At 36.4% G+C, this 18,918-nt stretch overlaps 1 protein-coding gene across 1 annotated transcript in view; it reads left to right on the top strand.

The window, feature by feature from the left end:
- Positions 1 to 3,371: 3,371 nt before the first annotated feature.
- LOC133657019 (receptor-type tyrosine-protein phosphatase epsilon-like) overlaps positions 3,372 to 18,918 on the top strand; it is a 67,654-nt gene continuing 52,107 nt past the window's right edge. Inside the window, exon 1 of the mRNA XM_062057898.1 lies at positions 3,372 to 3,503. The gene's annotated coding sequence lies outside the window, so the exon portion shown is untranslated. The remainder of the gene's footprint in view (positions 3,504 to 18,918) is intronic.

The raw sequence follows: 18,918 nt of genomic DNA, 5'->3' as shown, positions 1-18,918 counted from the left end.
GTAGACACTTTTACACATTCCTGGTAGATGCTTTTACACATTCCTGGTAGATACTTTTACACGTTCCAAATAGATAATTTTACTTTTTTCATTTCTATTTTTTTATTTACAGTAATATGCTGTAGAGATCACTGTAAAATGTATTGGCATTTTTATTGAGCTGATGGGTAGTTTGCTGTAAAGTTAAGTACTTTTATTAAGACAAAATATTGTTTGGAAAGTTTGATAACATACTATAATATTTATTGTAATATTGGATACTATTGAAGTTTAAAATGTATGTAATTTCAAAATGAAAAAAAATCCATGACATTTAGTGAGACAATATTTATTGACACATGTCATTTCCAGGTGTTTGTGGGCCACATAAAATGATGTCGCGGGCCACATCTGGCCCCCGGGCCTTGAGTTTGACACCTGTGTTCTAACACATGCTCAAGGAGGGATGTATCGGCAACCCAGCCGCCATTTATGAAAAGTGTTTTTCTGCAGATTTTTTTACCCCTCCCTTCATTTTTATGTCCACTTCCTGTTCACTCTATAAAAGCACGAATGATCCTTTTCCTGTGTTGGCGTTGGAGGAGTGTTAAAAATAATATTGGACCCTACATTTACGACATGGAACTGTACGAGGAACATGATGTCAGAGTACAAGAAAAGGGCAGAGAAGGCTGTTCAAAGGGGGCGTGGCTTCCTCCCTAACGATGGAGCAAGGAGTGGAACGCCATCACACTGAAGCCTTTGTGTCAATTTGTGTGTCTGAGCAGTCACGTGTGGGAAAACCACGCTTTTAATTTGTCGGGATGACGTTTTAGCACAGACGTGTTCAAACTTATTTTTAATCAATGTTGGGTTCTGATGTTGATTTGACCATTGAATGTTAGTCATTTCCCAACCAATATTCTACAACACAAATACAACGTTGAAACAACATGCTTTTTGACGATGTTTATTCAATATCGGGTTCTGACGTTGATTTGACCATTGAATTTTGGTCATTTCCCAAACAATATTCCACAACATGAATACAACGTTGAAACAACATGCTTTTTGACAACGTTTATTCAATGTTGGGTTCCGATGTTGATTTGACCATTGAATTTTGGTAATTTCCCAAACAATATTCTACAACACAAATGCAATGTTGAAACAACATACTTTTTCACGACATGTAATCAATGTTAGGTTGTGACGTTGATTTCACCATTGAATTTTGGTCATTTCCCAACCAATATTCTACAACACAAATGCAATGTTGAAACAACATGCTTTTTGACAACGTTTATTCAATGTCAGTTTCTGACGTTGACTTGACCATTGAATTTTGTTTATTTCCTAACCAATATTCTACAACACAAATACAACGTTGAAACAACATGCTTTTTGACAACGTTTAATCAATATTGGGTCCTGACGTTGATTTGACCATTGAATTTTGGTCATTTCCCAACCAATATTCAACAACACAAATACAACGTTGAAACAACATACTTTTTGACAACGTTTATTCAATGTTGGGTTCTGACGTTGATTTGACCATTGAATTTTGGTCATTTCCCAACCAATATTCCACAACACAAATACAACGTTGAAACAACATGCTTTTTGACAACGTTTATTCAATGTTGGGTTCTGACGTTGATTTGAACATTGAATTTTGGTCATTTCCCAACCAATATTCAACAACACAAATACAACGTTGAAACAACATACTTTTTGACGACGTTTAATCGATGTCAGGTTGTGACGTTTTTAACAGTGAATTTTGGTCATTTCCCAACCAATATTCTACAACACAAATACAACGTTGACACAACATGATTTTTGACAACGTTTATTCAATGTCAGTTTCTAACATTGCTTTGACCATTGAATTTTGTTTATTTCCTAACCAATATTTTACAACACAAATACAACGTTGAAACAACATGCTTTTTGACAACGTTTATTCAATGTTGGGTTCTGATGTTGATTTGACCATTGAATTTTGGTAATTTCCCAAACAATATTCTACAACACAAATGCAATGTTGAAACAACATGCTTTTTGACGACATGTAATCAAAGTTGGGTTCTGACGTTGATTTGACCATTGAATTTTAGTCATTTCCCAAACAATATTCTACAACACAAATACAACGTTGACACAACATGCTTTTTGACAACGTTTAATCAATGTTGGGTTCTGATGTTGACTTGACCATTGAATTTTAGTCATTTCCCAACCAATATTCAACAACACAAATACAACGTTGAAACAACATGCTTTTTGACAACGTTTAATCAATATTGGGTCCTGACGTTGATTTGACCATTGAATTTTGGTCATTTCCCAACCAATATTCTACAACACAAATACAACGTTGACACAACATGCTTTTTGACAACGTTTAATCAATGTTGGGTTCTGATGTTGACTTGACCATTGAATTTTGGTCATTTCCCAACCAATATTCTACAACACAAATACAACGTTGAAACAACATTTTTTTTGACAACGTTTATTCAATGTCAGTTTCTGACGTTGATTTGACCATTGAATTTTGTTTATTTCCTAACCAATATTTTACAACACAAATACAACGTTGAAACAAAATGCTTTTTGACAACGTTTATTCAATGTTGGGTTTTGATGTTGATTTGACCATTGAATTTTGGTAATTTCCCAAACAATATTCTACAACACAAATGCAATGTTGAAACAACATGCTTTTTGACGACATGTAATCAAAGTTGGGTTCTGACGTTGATTTGACCATTGAATTTTAGTCATTTCCCAACCAATATTCTACAACACAAATACAACGTTGACACAACATGCTTTTTGACAACGTTTAATCAATGTTGGGTTCTGACGTTGATTTGACCATTGAATTGTGGTCATTTCCTAACTAATATTCTACAACACAAATACAACGTTGAAACAACATGCTTTTTGACAACGTTTAATCAATGTTGGGTTCTGATGTTGATTTGACCATTGAATTGTGGTCATTTCCTAACTAATATTCTACAACACAAATCCAACGTTGAAACAACGTTGATTTGACCATTGAAATGTTGGTTATTTCCCAACCAACAACCTGGATCCAACGTTGTCTCAATTTACAAACACAACTATTTTGCAACATTGTTTTAAAGTCAGTTTTAAAGGACGTATAATCAACGTTGTATCAATGTCTTGTGCCTGGTCAAGGAAACTCGGCCTCTTTTGTCCGTCATTATTTATTGATATGGATTTTTGCCCCCAATAGCTTATTTTTAAATGTATCTTTGAGTTGTTAATATTAGTTTTGAATTAGTTTGAACTTGTTTCGTTCTTCCAGGTTCCTCCATGACTCGATGTGCCTCGATCCCGTTCTAAAGTTGTGACCCAGCGCCTACTGGACCCCTCTTCATCCGGTACCGACACCTCCGAAAGGATGTGACTAAAGGATCTCTTGGCTCTCACGGCTGCTATGGACGTCCTCTGATACCAGATCGTGCTGGCTTCCTTTTGGATGTGTAAGTATTCTTTTTCTTTAACCCTTTTTGACTAATTGGCCAGTGCAAAGAGACGCAGTCAAAGTAATGTTCTGTTGAGTTTACTTTGAAAGGGAACCTTGTTCAGAAATCGCCCCCTGCTGTGTAAAACGCAGCAAACTACAGTCAAGCCAAAGATGTCAGTAGTTATCTGTGAAGCAAAAATCCAAACATTGATCTCTTCACATCTCACCTCCTCGTTTTCTTCTCGACTGCACTTCACTGACATGTGCTGTTATTGTGTTGTCTTTCTTCTCGCTCGCCTTGGAAAAAGAGAACAAAAAAGCTCTTCATGTAGAGGCAGCGCCGGGCTTTTGAGAGGATATTGATTTGCGCGGAATGTGATGCTGCTGCGTTTTTTTTTACGCTCCTAATTAGAACGAAGGCAAGCGTTCGATCCGACAGAATAGTCTCCACAGAACCAAAGATGGGCACGTTGAGTAATGTAAGGTCAGTGGTTGGTATCATCCAGCATCGTTTTCATTGTTTTCTTACTAGCTGTAATGCTAATTTGTGCACTTCATCCTCTGGAATCCACTGGAACCTTGATGTACTTGATAGTTCTTGAACAGGTTTGTGAAGAGAACAGTTTGTACAGTATTTTCCGGGCTATAGGGCACACCGGTATTTAAGCCGCACCCACCAATTTTTAGAATAAATAAATATTTTTACATATATTAGCCGCACTGGACTATAAGCCGCATACATATAACGGTACGACAGATTTTGTAAATTTTCATTTACATACCTTAATTGTTTCCGAACGTTGCCTGTCACATGGCAGTTAAACGGCTGATCAAACAAAACAGAGGTCATCGTCATGGACCCACTAGCTGCGGACGCTAGCTCTCCAAATCAGCTAAACAGACTCAGTTTCAAGAGTTTACGAAACTGAAACAGCATATAAAGAATGCCATTGTAAGTTAACACTAACAAAGACACTTGTAAACGTTTTACTAATGCTAACCACGCTAGCTTAATTACATTATGATAGCACGTAGAAATATGCATGAAAACACTCCCACATACATCACACATGGAACGGTTTAGTAAGTATGAATTGTGGTAGTTACATTGTAAAACTTTCAATGAGAACGTTGAGTAACATTGGTCGGTATCATACCTTAATTGTTTCCTAACTTTGCCTGTCACACGGCAGTTAAACGGCTGATCAAACAAAACAGAAGTCATCGTCATGGACCCACTAGCTGCGGAAGCTAGCTCTCCAAATCAGCTAAACAGACTCAATTTCAAGAGTTTACGAAACTGAAACAATACAAAAAGAATGCACGGAACGGTTTAGTAAGTATGAATTGTTTTAGTTATATTGTAAAACTTTCAATGGGATCGTTGAGTAATGTAAGGTTAGTGGTTTGTATCATCCAGCATCGTTTTCTTTGTTTTCTTACTAGCTGTAATGCTAATTTGTGCACTTCATCCTCTGGAATCCACTGGAACCTTGATGTACTTGATAGTTCTTGAACGGGTTTGTGAGTAGAACAGTTTGTACAGTATTTTCCGGGCTATAGGGCACACCGGTATTTAAGCCGCACCCACCAATTTTTAGAATAAATAAATATTTTTACATATATTAGCCGCACTGGACTATAAGCCGCATACATATAACGGTACGACAGATTTTGTAAATGTTCATTTACATACCTTAATTGTTTCCGAACGTTGCCTGTCACACGGCAGTTAAACGGCTGATCAAACAAAACAGAAGTCATCGTCATGGACCCACTAGCTGCGGAAGCTCCATCACCAAATCAGCTAAACAGACTCAATTTCAAGAGTTTACGAAACTGAAACAATACAAAAAGAATGCACGGAACGGTTTAGTAAGTATGAATTGTTTTAGTTATATTTTAAAACTTTCAAGGGGATCGTTGAGTAATGTAAGGTTAGTGGTTTGTATCATCCAGCATCGTTTTCATTGTTTTCTTTGGAGCTGTAATGCTAATTTGTGCACTTCATCCTCTGGAATCCACTGGAACCTTGATGTACTTGATAGTTCTTGAACAGGTTTGTGAATAGAAAAGTTTGTACCGTATTTCCCGGGCTATAGGGCACACCGGTATTTAAGCCGCACCCATCAAATTTTAGAAGAAATACATATTTGTACATAAATTAGCTGCAATGGACTATAAGCGGCATACATATAACGGTACGAAATATTTTGTAAATGTTTATTTACATACGTTAATTGTTTCCAAACTTTGCCTGTCACACTGCAGTAAAACGGCTGATCAAACAAAACAGAAGTCATCGTCACGGACCCACTAGCTGTGGAAACTAGCTCTCCAAATCAGCTAAACAGACTCAATTTCAAGAGTTTACGAAACTGAAACAATACAATAAGAATGCCATTGTAAGTTAACACTAACAAAGACACTTGTAAATTTGCTAATGCTAACCACGCTAGCTTAATTACATTACGATAGCACGTAGAAATATGCATGAAAACACTCCCACATACATCACACATGGAACGGTTTAGTAAGTATGAATTGTGGTAGTTATATTGTAAAACTTTCAATGGGAACGTTGAGTAACATTGGTCGGTATCATACCTTAATTGTTTCCAAACTTTGCCTGTCACACGGCAGTTAAACGGCTGATCAAACAAAACAGAAGTCATCGTCATGAACCCACTAGCGGTGGAAACTAGCTCTCTAAATAAGCTAAACAGACTCAATTTCAAGAGTTTACGAAACTGAAAAAGCATAAAAAGAATGCCATTGTAAGTTAACACTAACAGAGACACTTGTAAACGTGTTAGCATATTTACTAATGCTAACCACGCTAGCTTAATTACATTACGATAGCACGTAGAAATATGCATGAAAACACTCCCACATACATCACACATAGAACGGTTTAGTAAGTATGAATTGTTTTAGTTATATTGTAAAACTTTCAATGGGAACGTTGAGTAATGTAAGGTCAGTGGTTGGTATCATCCAGCATCGTTTTCATTGTTTTCTTTGTAGCTTTAATGCTAATTTGTGCACTTCATCCTCTGGAATCCACTGGAACCTTGATGTACTTGATAGTTCTTGAACAGGTTTGTGAAGAGAAAAGTTTGTACAGTATTTTCCGGGCTATATTTAAGCCGCACCCACCAAATTTTAGAAGAAATAAATGTTTTTACATATATTAGCCGCACTGGACTATAAGCCGCTTACATATAACAGTACGAAATATTTTATAAATGTTTATTTACATACCTTAATTGTTTCCAAACTTTCCAAACAAAACAGAAGTCATCGCCATGGACCCACTAGCTGCGGACGCTAGCTCTCCAAATCAGCTAAACGGACTCAATTTCAAGAGTTTACGAAACTGAAACAATACAAAAAGAATGCCATTGTAAGTTAACACTAACAAAGACACTTGTAAACGTGTTAGCATATTTGCTAATGCTAACGACGCTAGCTTGATTACATTACGATAACACATAGAAATATGCATGAAAACACTCCCACATACATCACACATGGAACGGTTTAGTAAGTATGAATTGTTTTAGTTATATTGTAAAACTTACAAACCTTGCTTGGAGTGACGAATGAAGATTCCTTTCGAGCAGAAACGCCATAAACGAATAGTCGACGAAACGGTTCAACTCGTCCAAAAGATGGCGCCGTAGCACAACAAAAATAACACACTTTTTCAGTGTTGAAAACTATTTGTTGAATACAGAACATAATGGCCACGAACTAAGACATAACAAGGAGGGAACGGATCAACTTTGGATTTAATAACAAAGCCAAAACAACTTTTTGACGACGTTTATTCAATGTCAGGTTGTGACGTTGATTTGACCATTGAAATTTGGTCATTTCCCAACCAATATTCTACCACACAAACATAACGTTGAAACAACATACTTTTTGACGACATTTAATCAATTTTGGGTATTGACGTTGATTTGACCATTGAATTTTGGTCATTTCCTAACCAATATTCCACAACACAAATACAACGTTGAAACAACATGCTTTTTGATGACGTTTAATCAATGTCAGGTTGTGACGTTTTTAACATCGAATTTTGGTCATTTCCCAACCAATATTCCACAACACAAATATAACGTTGAAACAACATCTTTTTTGACGACGTTTAGTCAATGTTGGGTTGTGAGGTTTTTTTAACATTGAATTTTGGTCATTTTCCAACCAACAACGTGGATAACGTAATGTTAATGAAGCTAATTGAAAGAAAATAGACAAACCCCAAGTTTAACTCAATCTCAGAGAACGTGTTGAAGTAGGTCCTGTTGTTGAGCAACTCAAACGTAACATTGAAACAACATGCTTTTTGACGACGTTTAATCAATGTTGGGTTCTGACGTTGATTTGACCATTGAATTTTGGTCATATATCAACCCATATTCCACAACACAAATACAACGTTGAAACAACATGCTTTTTCACAACGTTTAATCAATGTTTGGTTCTGACGTTGACTTGACCATTGAAATTTGGTCATTTCCCAACCAATATTCTACAACACAAATACTACGTTGAAACAACATGCTTTTTGGCGACGTTTAATCAATTTTTGGTTGTGACGTTGTTTTTAACCTTGAATTTTGGTCATTTCCTAACCAATATTCTACAACACAAATACAACGTTGAAACAACATGCTTTTTGACAACGTTTAAACAATGTTGGGTTCTGACGTTGATTTGACCATTGAATTTTGGTCATTTCCCAACCAATATTCTACAACACAAATACAACGTTGAAACAACATCCTTTCTGTCAACGTTTAATCAATGTTGGGTTCTGACGTTGATTTGACCATTGAATTTTGGTCACCCGATAATCCATCCATTTTCTACCCCTTGTCCCTTATGGGGACCAACCAATATTCTACAAAACAAACACAACGTTGAAACAACATTCTTTTTGACAACGTTTAATCAATGTTGGGTTCTGACGTTGATTTGACCATTGAATTTTGGTCATTTTCCAACCAATACTCTACAACACAAATACAACGTTGAAACAACATGCTTTTTCACAACGTTTAATCAATGTTAGGTTTTGACGTTGATTTTAACATTGAATTTTGGTCACCCGATAATCCATCCATTTTCTACTGCTTGTCCCTTATGGAGACCAATCAATATTCTACAATACAAACACAACGTTGAACCAACATGCTTTTTGACAATGTTTAATCAATGTTGGGTTCTGACGTTGGTTTGACCATTGAAATTTGGTCATTTTCCAACCAATATTCTACTACTCAAACACAACGTTGAATCAACATGCTTTTTGACGACGTTTAATCAATGTTTGGTTGTGACGTTGTTTTTAACCTTGAATTCTGGTAATTTCCCAACCAATATTCTACAACACAAATACAACGTTGAAACAACATGCTTTTTGAGGACGTTCAATCAATGTTATGTTCGGACGTTGATTTGACCATTGAATTTTGGTCATTTCCCAACCAAAAACGCGGATCCAACGTTAGACATCAACGTCGTCTCAATTTACAAATACAACTATTTTGCAGCGTTGTTTCAAAGTCAGTTTCAAAGGACACGTACGTATAATCAACGTTATATCAACGTCTTTAGGCCTGCTGGGGATAATAGGTAGAGTAAGGAAATTGCTTAGTATTAACAAAACTATCATTATGATTTAGTAATGTACAGTAGGCATATGGCCCCCATTCCTGGGTGGATCTCGCACGAGTAGAAGGAATTGTTCAATGCAGTCTGCTGAAAATGATGGAAAGCACCTCTCTACATAACAAAGTCACAATTGCCACAAAATACGTTTTATGATATTTAAGACTGAAGTGAATAATTCGTCACGTTTCATGTGTCGGGTAATCTGCCACAAGTCACTTACTCGACTGCAAGTGCCGCCGCAAACTCCGAGCACCGTATAACTATTGGCTCGTATTTAATTATCCTTTCACATTGGATCATATCCGATTTTGCGGTAATTCTTTTTAATGGCGGCTCTCATTAGCGCCGCGTGCTACACCCGCTAAAAAATTTTTTAAAAAATCACCCGGTGAATTTTCTACACGGCTGGAGCGGAATTAACTTTTCGGTTCAAGTGTTTGCCGATTACGACCTCAGCGTGAACGGTTTTTATTGCACGCCGTGATAAAAGGGCAGAGCGCTGTAACCACGTAATGAAGGGATGACGTCGTCGCTGTGATTAGATGCAATTTGACTCAACATACTTAGTAGTCCATAAAACCCTCGGATCACTGCACCTTTAGCCTTCTAATCAGGATTTGCACCAGGATTTATTTATTTTGTTTTTTTTTTCAATCGTGGTGCAACAAAAACTTTGCACGCGTTTACTCCATTTTTTCTGTGAAATAGCACCGAAAACAGCTCCTTTTTCTTTGCTTATGCAAAAAAAAAAAAAAAAAGGTGTGGACACGCTGGTACTTTACCAGGAAAGTGGTTGTGGAGTGGCCTTGAGGTAGATTCAGGCGGGATTAGCATAAACAGCCATAGCACGTAAACCACCAAGAATACCAGATTATATATCATTATCGCTATTTTTCATGCTCACATGATGAGCTTTGGGAATGTGCTCGGGGTTTTTTAAATTTAGGTAATGAGTGTTTTTACAGTAAAAAAAAAACAAAAAAAAACACGCGCTTTTTTTTTGCAGAAGCCCGTGACTCCAAACAAGAAATCTTCATGCAAATTTTAAACATTATTAAAGATCCCTGACATTGATTTGAATCAATATGTAACTTTATTCATGATATTTAAATCCATAGCATACATTTGAATAATGAGTGGCTTGTATCAGCGTGTGTCTTATGTGTAAATTACATCATTATGGACCCCCCCCCCCCCCCTATAGCTCCATTATTTATAAGAGCTGTTTAAATGAGGCCGAGAGGTCGCGTGTGGAGTCAATTTCATCATGCTTTATTTTAAATATTAAAAATCTCTCGCTGCTGTTTGCATAAAGCTATACAGTACATTACTCATATGATTTTTTTTTTTTTTTTTTTTTTTTTTTTTTTTTTTTGCATATGCAACTAATGAGGTTTGGGTTTTTTCCACAAAAAAAGAAAGAAATTCCGTTTCTGAGAGGTTAATTGTGTATAAGGAAAATGGATTAAACATCATCTCCGCCTCGGCTTTTGTGACCTCGGTCTGGGTTCAGCGCGGTTATAAAGTGCAGGAAGAATTAGCCTCCGGCTTTAACCAGCCTTCTTTGTTGGCCTCGCATCGTGCACACGGATGGATGCCACGCGCTCGGATGGATGCCCGCTGGTTTATTTCATGGGAGAGCTTTAATGCCAAGCTAGTACCGGAGCTAGTGAGCAACCACATTAGTGCCCAGGGAAGGCATCTGTGCCAGGAATGATCTTTGTAAAATAACATTTGAAAGGTCATTTGCTTACTTGCTACAGTGTAAAGATGACAATGTTCAGGGGAAGAGGATATATATATATATATATATATATATATATATATATATATATATATATATATATATATATATATATATATATATATATATATATATATATATATATATATATATATATATATATATATATATATATATATATATATATATAAGTAAGTGGAACAAAAGTAAGCCACATAAGCACTAAGGAACAAAAGTAAGTGGAACAAAAGTAAGCCACATAAGCACTAAGGAACAAAAGTAAGTGGAACAAAAGTAAACCACAAAGGCAGTAAGGAACAAACGTCAGTGGAACAAAAAGTGAGCCGCATAGAAAGTAAGGAACAAACGTCAGTGGAACAAAAGTGAGCCACAAAGGTAAGGAAGAAAAGAAAGTGGAACATAAAGTAAGCCACAAAGGTAGTAAGGAACAAAAGTAAGCCACAAAAGTAGTAAAGAACAAAAGTAAGTGGAACAAAAGTAAGCCACATAGGCAGTAAGGGACAAAAGTAAGTGTAACAAAAGTAAGGAAAAAAAGTAAGTGGAACAAAAGTAAGTGGAACAAAAGTAAGCCACATAGGCAGTGAGGAACAAAAGTAAGTGGAATTAAAGTAAGCCACAAAGGTAGTAAGGAACAAAAGTAAGCCACAGAAGTAGTAAAGAACATAAGTAAGTGGAACAAAAGTAAGCCACATAGGCAGTAAGGGACAAAAGTACGTGTAACAAAAGTAAGGAAAAAAAGTAAGTGGAACAAAAGTAAGCCACATGGGCAGTAAGGAACAAAAGTAAGTGGATCAAAAGTAAGCCACAAAAGTATTAAAGAACAAAAGTGGGTGGAACAAAAGTAAGCCACATAGGCAGTAAGGAACAAACGTAAGTGGAACAAAAGGTGAGCCACAAAGGTAGTAAGGAAGAAAAGAAAGTGGAACAAAAGTAAGCCACATAGGCAATGCGGAACAAAATTAAGTGGAACAAAAGTAAGCCACATAGGCAGTGTGGAACTAAAGTAAGTGGAACAAAAGTAAGCCCCATAGGCAGTGTGGAACTAAAGTAAGTGGAACAAAAGTAAGCCACATAGCCACTAAGGAAAAAAAGTCAGTGGAACAAAAGTAAGCCACATAGGCAGTAAGGAACAAACGTAAGTGGAACAAAAAGTGAGCCACAAAATTAGTAAGGAAGAAAAGAAAGTGGAACATAAAGTAAGCCACATAGGCAGTGAGGAACAAAAGTAAGTGGAACAAAAGTAAGGGGAAAAAAGTAAGTGGAACAAAAGTAAGTGGAACAAAATTAAGCCACATGGGCAGTAAGGAACAAAAGTAAGTGGATCAAAAGTAAGCCACAAAGGTATTAAAGAACAAAAGTGGGTGGAACAAAAGTAAGCCACATAGGCAGTAAGGAACAAACGTAAGTGTAACAAAAAGTGAGCCACAAAAGTAGTAAGGAAGAAAAGAAAGTGGAACAAAAGTAAGCCACATAGGCAGTGCGGAACAAAAGTAAGTGGAACAAAAGTAAGCCACATAGGCAGTGTGGAACTAAAGTAAGTGGAACAAAAGTAAGCCACATAGGCAGTGTGGAACTAAGGTAAGTGGAACAAAAGTAAGCCACATAACCACTAAGGAAAAAAAGTAAGTGGAACAAAAGTAAGCCACATAGGCAGTAAGGAACAAACGTAAGTGGAACAAAAAGTGAGCCACAAAATTAGTAAGGAAGAAAAGAAAGTGGAACATAAAGTAAGCCACATAGGCAGTGAGGAACAAAAGTAAGTGGAACAAAAGTAAGGGAAAAAAGTAAGTGGAACAAAAGTAAGTGGAACAAAAGTAAGCCACATGGGCAGTAAGGAACAAAAGTAAGTGGATCAAAAGTAAGCCACAAAGGTATTAAAGAACAAAAGTGGGTGGAACAAAAGTAAGCCACATAGGCAGTAAGGAACAAATGTAAGTGTAACAAAAAGTGAGCCACAAAAGTAGTAAGGAAGAAAAGAAAGTGGAACAAAAGTAAGCCACATAGGCAGTGCGGAACAAAAGTAAGTGGAACAAAAGTAAGCCACATAGGCAGTGTGGAACTAAAGTAAGTGGAACAAAAGTAAGCCACATAGGCAGTGTGGAACTAAAGTAAGTGGAACAAAAGTAAGCCACATAACCACTAAGGAAAAAAAGTAAGTGGAACAAAAGTAAGCCACATAGGCAGTAAGGAACAAACGTAAGTGGAACAAAAAGTGAGCCACAAAATTAGTAAGGAAGAAAAGAAAGTGGAACATAAAGTAAGCCACATAGGCAGTGAGGAACAAGAGTAAGTGGAACTAAAGTAAGCCACAAAGGTAGTAAGGAACAAAAGTAAGCCACAAAAGTAGTAAAGAACAAAAGTAAGTGGAACAAAAGTAAGCCACATGGGCAGTAAGGATCAAAAATAAGTGGATCAAAAGTAAGCCACAAAGGTATTAAAGAACAATAGTGGGTGGAACAAAAGGAAGCCACATAGGCAGTAAGAAACAAACGGAAGTTGGAACAAAAGGTGAGCCACAAAGGTAGTAAGGAAGAAAAGAAAGTGGAACAAAAGTAAGCCACATAGGCAGTGCGGAACAAAAGTAAGTAGAACAAAAGTAAGCAACAAAGGTAGTAAGGAACAAAAGTAAGACACATATGCAGTAAGGAACAAACATAAGTGGATCAAAATTAAGCCACAAAAGTATTAAAGAACAAAAGTGGGTGGAACAAAAGTAAGGAACAAAAATAAGTGGAACAAAACTAAGCCACAAAGGTAGTAAGGAACAAAAGTAAGTGGAACAAATGTAAGCCACATAGGCAGTAAGGAACAAACGTAAGTGGAACAAAAAGTGAGCCACAAAAGTAGTAAGGAAGAAAAGAAAGTGGAACAAAAGTAAGCCACATAGGCAGTGCGGAACAAAAGTAAGTGGAACAAAAGTAAGCCACATAGGCAGTGTGGAACAAAAGTAAGCCACATAGGCAGTAAGGAACAAATGCAAGTGGAACAAAAGGTGAGCCACAAAGGTAGTAAGGAAGAAAAGAAAGTGGAACAAAAGTAAGCCACATAGGCAGTGCGGAACAAAAGTAAGTAGAACAAAAGTAAGCTACAAAGGTAGTAAGGAACAAAAGTAAGCCACATAGGCATAAGGAACAAACATAAGTGGTTCAAAAGTAAGCCACAAAAGTATTGAAGAACAAAAGTGGGTGGAACAAAAGTAAGGAACAAAAATAAGTGGAACAAAACTAAGCCACAAAGGTAGTAAGGAACAAAAGTAAGTGGGACAAAAGTAGGCCACAAAGGTAGTAAGAAACACAAGTAAGTGAAACAAAAGTGAGCCACAAAGATATTAAAGAACACAAATAAGTGGAAAAAAAGTAAGTCACAAAGGTAGTAAAGAACAAACGTAAGTGGAACAAAAGTAAACCACATAGGCAGTAAGGAACACTCGTAAATGGAACAAAAGTAATCCACAAAGGTAGTAAGGAAGAAAAGTAAGTGGAACAAAATTAAGCCACAAAAGTAGTAAGGAAGAAAAGAAAGTGGAACAAAAGTAAGCCATATAGGCAGTGTTGAACAAAAGTAAGCCACAAAGGTAGTAAAGAACAAAGTAAGTGGAATAAAAGTAAGCACACATAGGCAGTAAGGAACAAATGTAAGTGGAACAAAAGTAAGCCACAAAGGTAGTAAGGAACAAAAGTAAACCACATAGGCAGTAAGGAACAAACGTAAGTGGAACAAAAGTAAGCCACAAAGGTAGTAAGGAACAAAAGTAAACCACATAGGCAGTAAGGAACAAAAGTAATTGGAACAAAAGTAAGTGGAACAAAATTCATCCACAAAGGTAGTAAGGAACAAAAGTAAGTGGAACAAAAGTAATCCACAAAGGTAGTAAGGAAAAAAGTAAACCACATAGGCAGTAAGGAACAAAAGTAAGTGGAACAAAAGTAAGGAACACAAGTCAAAGGTAGTAAGGAACACAAGTGGAACAAAAGTAAGCCACAAAGGTAGTCAAGAACAAAAGTAAGTGGAACAAAAGTAAGTGAAACAAAAGTAAGCCACCTAAGTAGTAAGGAACACAAGTAAATCACATAGGCAGTAGAGAACAAAAGTAATTGGAACAAAAGTAAGTGGAACAAAAGTCATCCACAAAGGTAGTAAGGAACAAAATTAATTGGAACAAAAGTCAAAAGTAGTAAGGAACACAAGTGGAACAAAAGTAAGCCACAAAGGTAGTCAGGAACAAACATAAGTGGAACACAAGTATGTGAAATAAAAGTAAGTGAAACAAAAGTAGCCCACCTAGGTAGTAAGGAACAAAAGTAAGTGGAACAAAAGTAAGGAACAAAAGTCAAAGGTAGTAAGGAACACAAGTGGAACAAAAATAAGCCACAAAGGTAGTAAGGAACAAAAGTAAGTGGAACAAAAGTAAGTGGAACAAAAGTCATCCACAAAGGTAGTAAGGAACAAAATTAATTGGAACAAAAGTCAAAAGTAGTAAGGAACACAAGTGGAACAAAAGTAAGCCACAAAGGTAGTCAGGAACAAACATAAGTGGAACACAAGTATGTGAAACAAAAGTAAGTGAAACAAAAGTAGCCCACCTAGGTAGTAAGGAACAAAAGTAAGTGGAACAAAAGTAAGGAACAAAAGTCAAAGGTAGTAAGGAACACAAGTGGAACAAAAATAAGCCACAAAGGTAGTAAGGAACAAAAGTAAGTGGAACAAAGGTAAGTGAAACAAAAGTAAGCCATGTTGGTAGTAAGGAACAAAAGTAAGTGGAACAAAAGTAAGCCACCTAGGGAGTAACGAACAAAAGTACGTAAAACAAAATTAAGCCACCTAGGTAGTAAGGAACAAAAGTAAGTGGAACAAAAGTAAGGAACAAAAGTAGGTGGAACAAAAGTAATGTTGGAGTGTGATAATCATCTCTCATTGACCAACACAAACAAATGCTGACTGTCATTATTCCTCATTTATTTCTTGACCAGTGGAGGATGTGAACGTTTAATCAAGCACTTTCTTCCTGTCTCTGCAAATGTCAGCTTGTCTGTCGTGCAATAACAATCGATGTCAGGTTGTTGCTCGTCTGTCGTCTACTAACAATCTTCTTGTCTGTCGTCTACTAACAATCTTCTTGTCTGTCGTCTACTAACAATCTTCTGACACGGGCGCTCCCTTTTTGGCGGCTCACTATCCGGCCAAGTGTATTTAAGCGGACCCCCTGCGGGTGGCGTGCGAAGAGGCGCTCCCCGACGCCACAAATTAGGCCCCTGGATGAGCCAGAAGAAGTAAATTGTCACAATGAAGGACGTCCTTCTCCCGTAACAAGAAGGCGTCCTTCTAACCCGGGACGTCCTCGCCGCAAAGCCAATCAGGCCCCAATTTATTCCGCATCTCCCGTCGTTTGCGGCAGACAAATGCCAATATGAGGCAATAAGTGGGGAAATAACACGCCAATCTTGTCATTGTGAGGCGTGTACTGTCCCTTTAAGAAAAGGTCCCAAATAAAGCAGCACTGACAGCTTCCAGCGTCCAAGTGTGAAAAGGACAAGGAAGAAATAAAAAAGGATGAGGAAAACACCATCTGGTGAAGATTATAACCTAGATACTGTTTATGTGTGGATGGCAATCACTAATCAGCTGGACACTCCATTAGGTACACCCGAGTTATTCAAGACTATAATTATAAACTCTTGTATTAGATATGTGTGTGTTTGTGGACTTCTCTATTAATAGCAGGCATCAACTTAAAAAAAAAAGAAAAAAAAGCCTCCAATTGTATACAAATGTACGTTGCATTGCCGCCCTCTGGTGGACTCAGTGCGGCATTGCAGTTTTTTCCAATTGCTTACACACCAGATTTTACACACAGTAAACAAAACCTGTGCCTAATATTAGGCATAGACTCTGCTTCACACTTTTTGCAAAATATTACACATCTTGCACACAGATAATGTGAAGTGAAGTGAATTATATTTATATAGCGCTTTTCTCCAGTGACTCCAAGCGCTTTTACATAGTGATGGTGATACTCCCATTTTCAACACTTTGCAACACACTAGGATTGTGATACACACATCTTTATCTACACTTTTTTTTTCTAAAAATGTTCAGCACATTCCATTTTCTTACAGTTTTTTCCATTTGCGCACACACAATTTGACTAACTGTGTGTCTTTTTTTCAAAAGGATTTACACACTTTTCCAAACACCACATTCCATTTTCTTACAGTTTTTTCCATTTGCGCACACACAATTTGACTAACTGTGTGTCTTTTTTTCAAAGTATTTACACACTTTTCCAAACACCATATTTAATTTTCTTACAGTTTTTTCCATTTGCGTACACACAATTTGACTAACGGTGTCTTTTTTTCAAAAGGATTTACACACTTTTCCCAAACACCACATTCAATTTTCTTACAGTTTTTTCCATTTGCTTACACACAATTTGACTAACTGTGTGTCTTTTTTTCAAAAGGATTTACACACTTTTCCAAACACCACATTCAATTTTCTTACAGTTTTTTCCATTTGCGCACACACAATTTGACTAACTGTGTGTCTTTTTTTCAAAAGGATTTACACACTTTTCCAAACACCACATTAAATTTTCTTACAGTTTTTCCATTTGCTTACACACAATATGACTAACGGTGTCTTTTTTTCAAAAGGATTTACACACTTTTCCCAAACACCACATTCAATTTTCTTACAGTTTTTTCCATTTGCTTACACACAATTTGACTAACTGTGTCTTTTTTTCAAAAGGATTTACACACTTTTCCAAACACCACATTCAATTTTCTTACAGTTTTTCCATTTGCTTACACACAAATTTTGTAACTGTGTGTCTTTTTTTCAAAAGGATTTACACACTTTTCCAAACACCACATTCCATTTTCTTACAGTTTTTTCCATTTGCTTACACACAATTTGACTAACTGTGTGTCTTTTTTTCAAAGTATTTACACACTTTTCCAAACACCATATTCAATTTTCTTACAGTTTTTTCCATTTGCGTACACACAATTTGACTAACGGTGTCTTTTTTTCAAAAGGATTTACACACTTTTCCCAAACACCACATTCAATTTTCTTACAGTTTTTTTCCATTTGCTTACACACAATTTGACTAACTGTGTGTCTTTTTTTCAAAAGGATTTACACACTTTTCCAAACACCACATTCAATTTTCTTACAGTTTTTCCATTTGCTTACACACAAATTTAGTAACTGTGTCTTTTTTTCAAAAGGATTTACACACTTTTCCAAACACCACATTCCATTTTCTTACAGTTTTTTCCATTTGCGTACACACAATTTGACTGACTGTCTGTCTTTTTTTCAAAAGGATTGACACACTTTTCCAAACACCATATTCAATTTTCTTACAGTTTTTTCCATTTGCTTACACACAATTTGACTAACTGTGTGTCAAATTGTGTGTGTAAATCCTTTTGAAAAAAAGACACACGGTTAGTAACATTTTGTGTCAAATGGGAAAAAAAACTGTAAGAAAATTGAATGTGGTGTTTGGAAAAGTGTGTAAATCCTTTTGAAAAAAAGACAGTTAGTCAAATTGTGTGTACGCAAATAGTAAAAACGTAAGAAAATCAAATGTGGTGTTTGGAAATGTGTGTAAATCCTTTTGTAAAAAGACACACAGTTAGTAAATTTGTGTGTAAGCAAATGGAAAAAACCTGAAAAAAAATTGAATGTGGTGTTTGGAAAAGTGTGTAAATCCTTTTGAAAAAAGACACAGTTAGTCAAATTGTGTGTAAGCAAATGGAAAAAAACTGTAAGAAAATGTAATGTGGTGTTTGGAAAAGTGTGTAAATCCTTTTGAAAAAAAGACACACAGTTAGTCAAATTGTGTGTAAGCAAATCGAAAAAACTAAGAAAATTGAATGTGGTGTTTGGAAAAGTGTGTAAATCCTTTTGAAAAAAAGACACACAGTAAAATTGTGTGTAAGCAAATGGTAAAAACGTAAGA

This window comes from Entelurus aequoreus, linkage group LG09 (assembly GCF_033978785.1).
Source record: "Entelurus aequoreus isolate RoL-2023_Sb linkage group LG09, RoL_Eaeq_v1.1, whole genome shotgun sequence".
Taxonomy (NCBI): domain Eukaryota; kingdom Metazoa; phylum Chordata; class Actinopteri; order Syngnathiformes; family Syngnathidae; genus Entelurus; species Entelurus aequoreus.
Note: the sequence above shows the minus strand (reverse complement) of the source record. Positions and strands in the feature narration are given on the sequence as shown.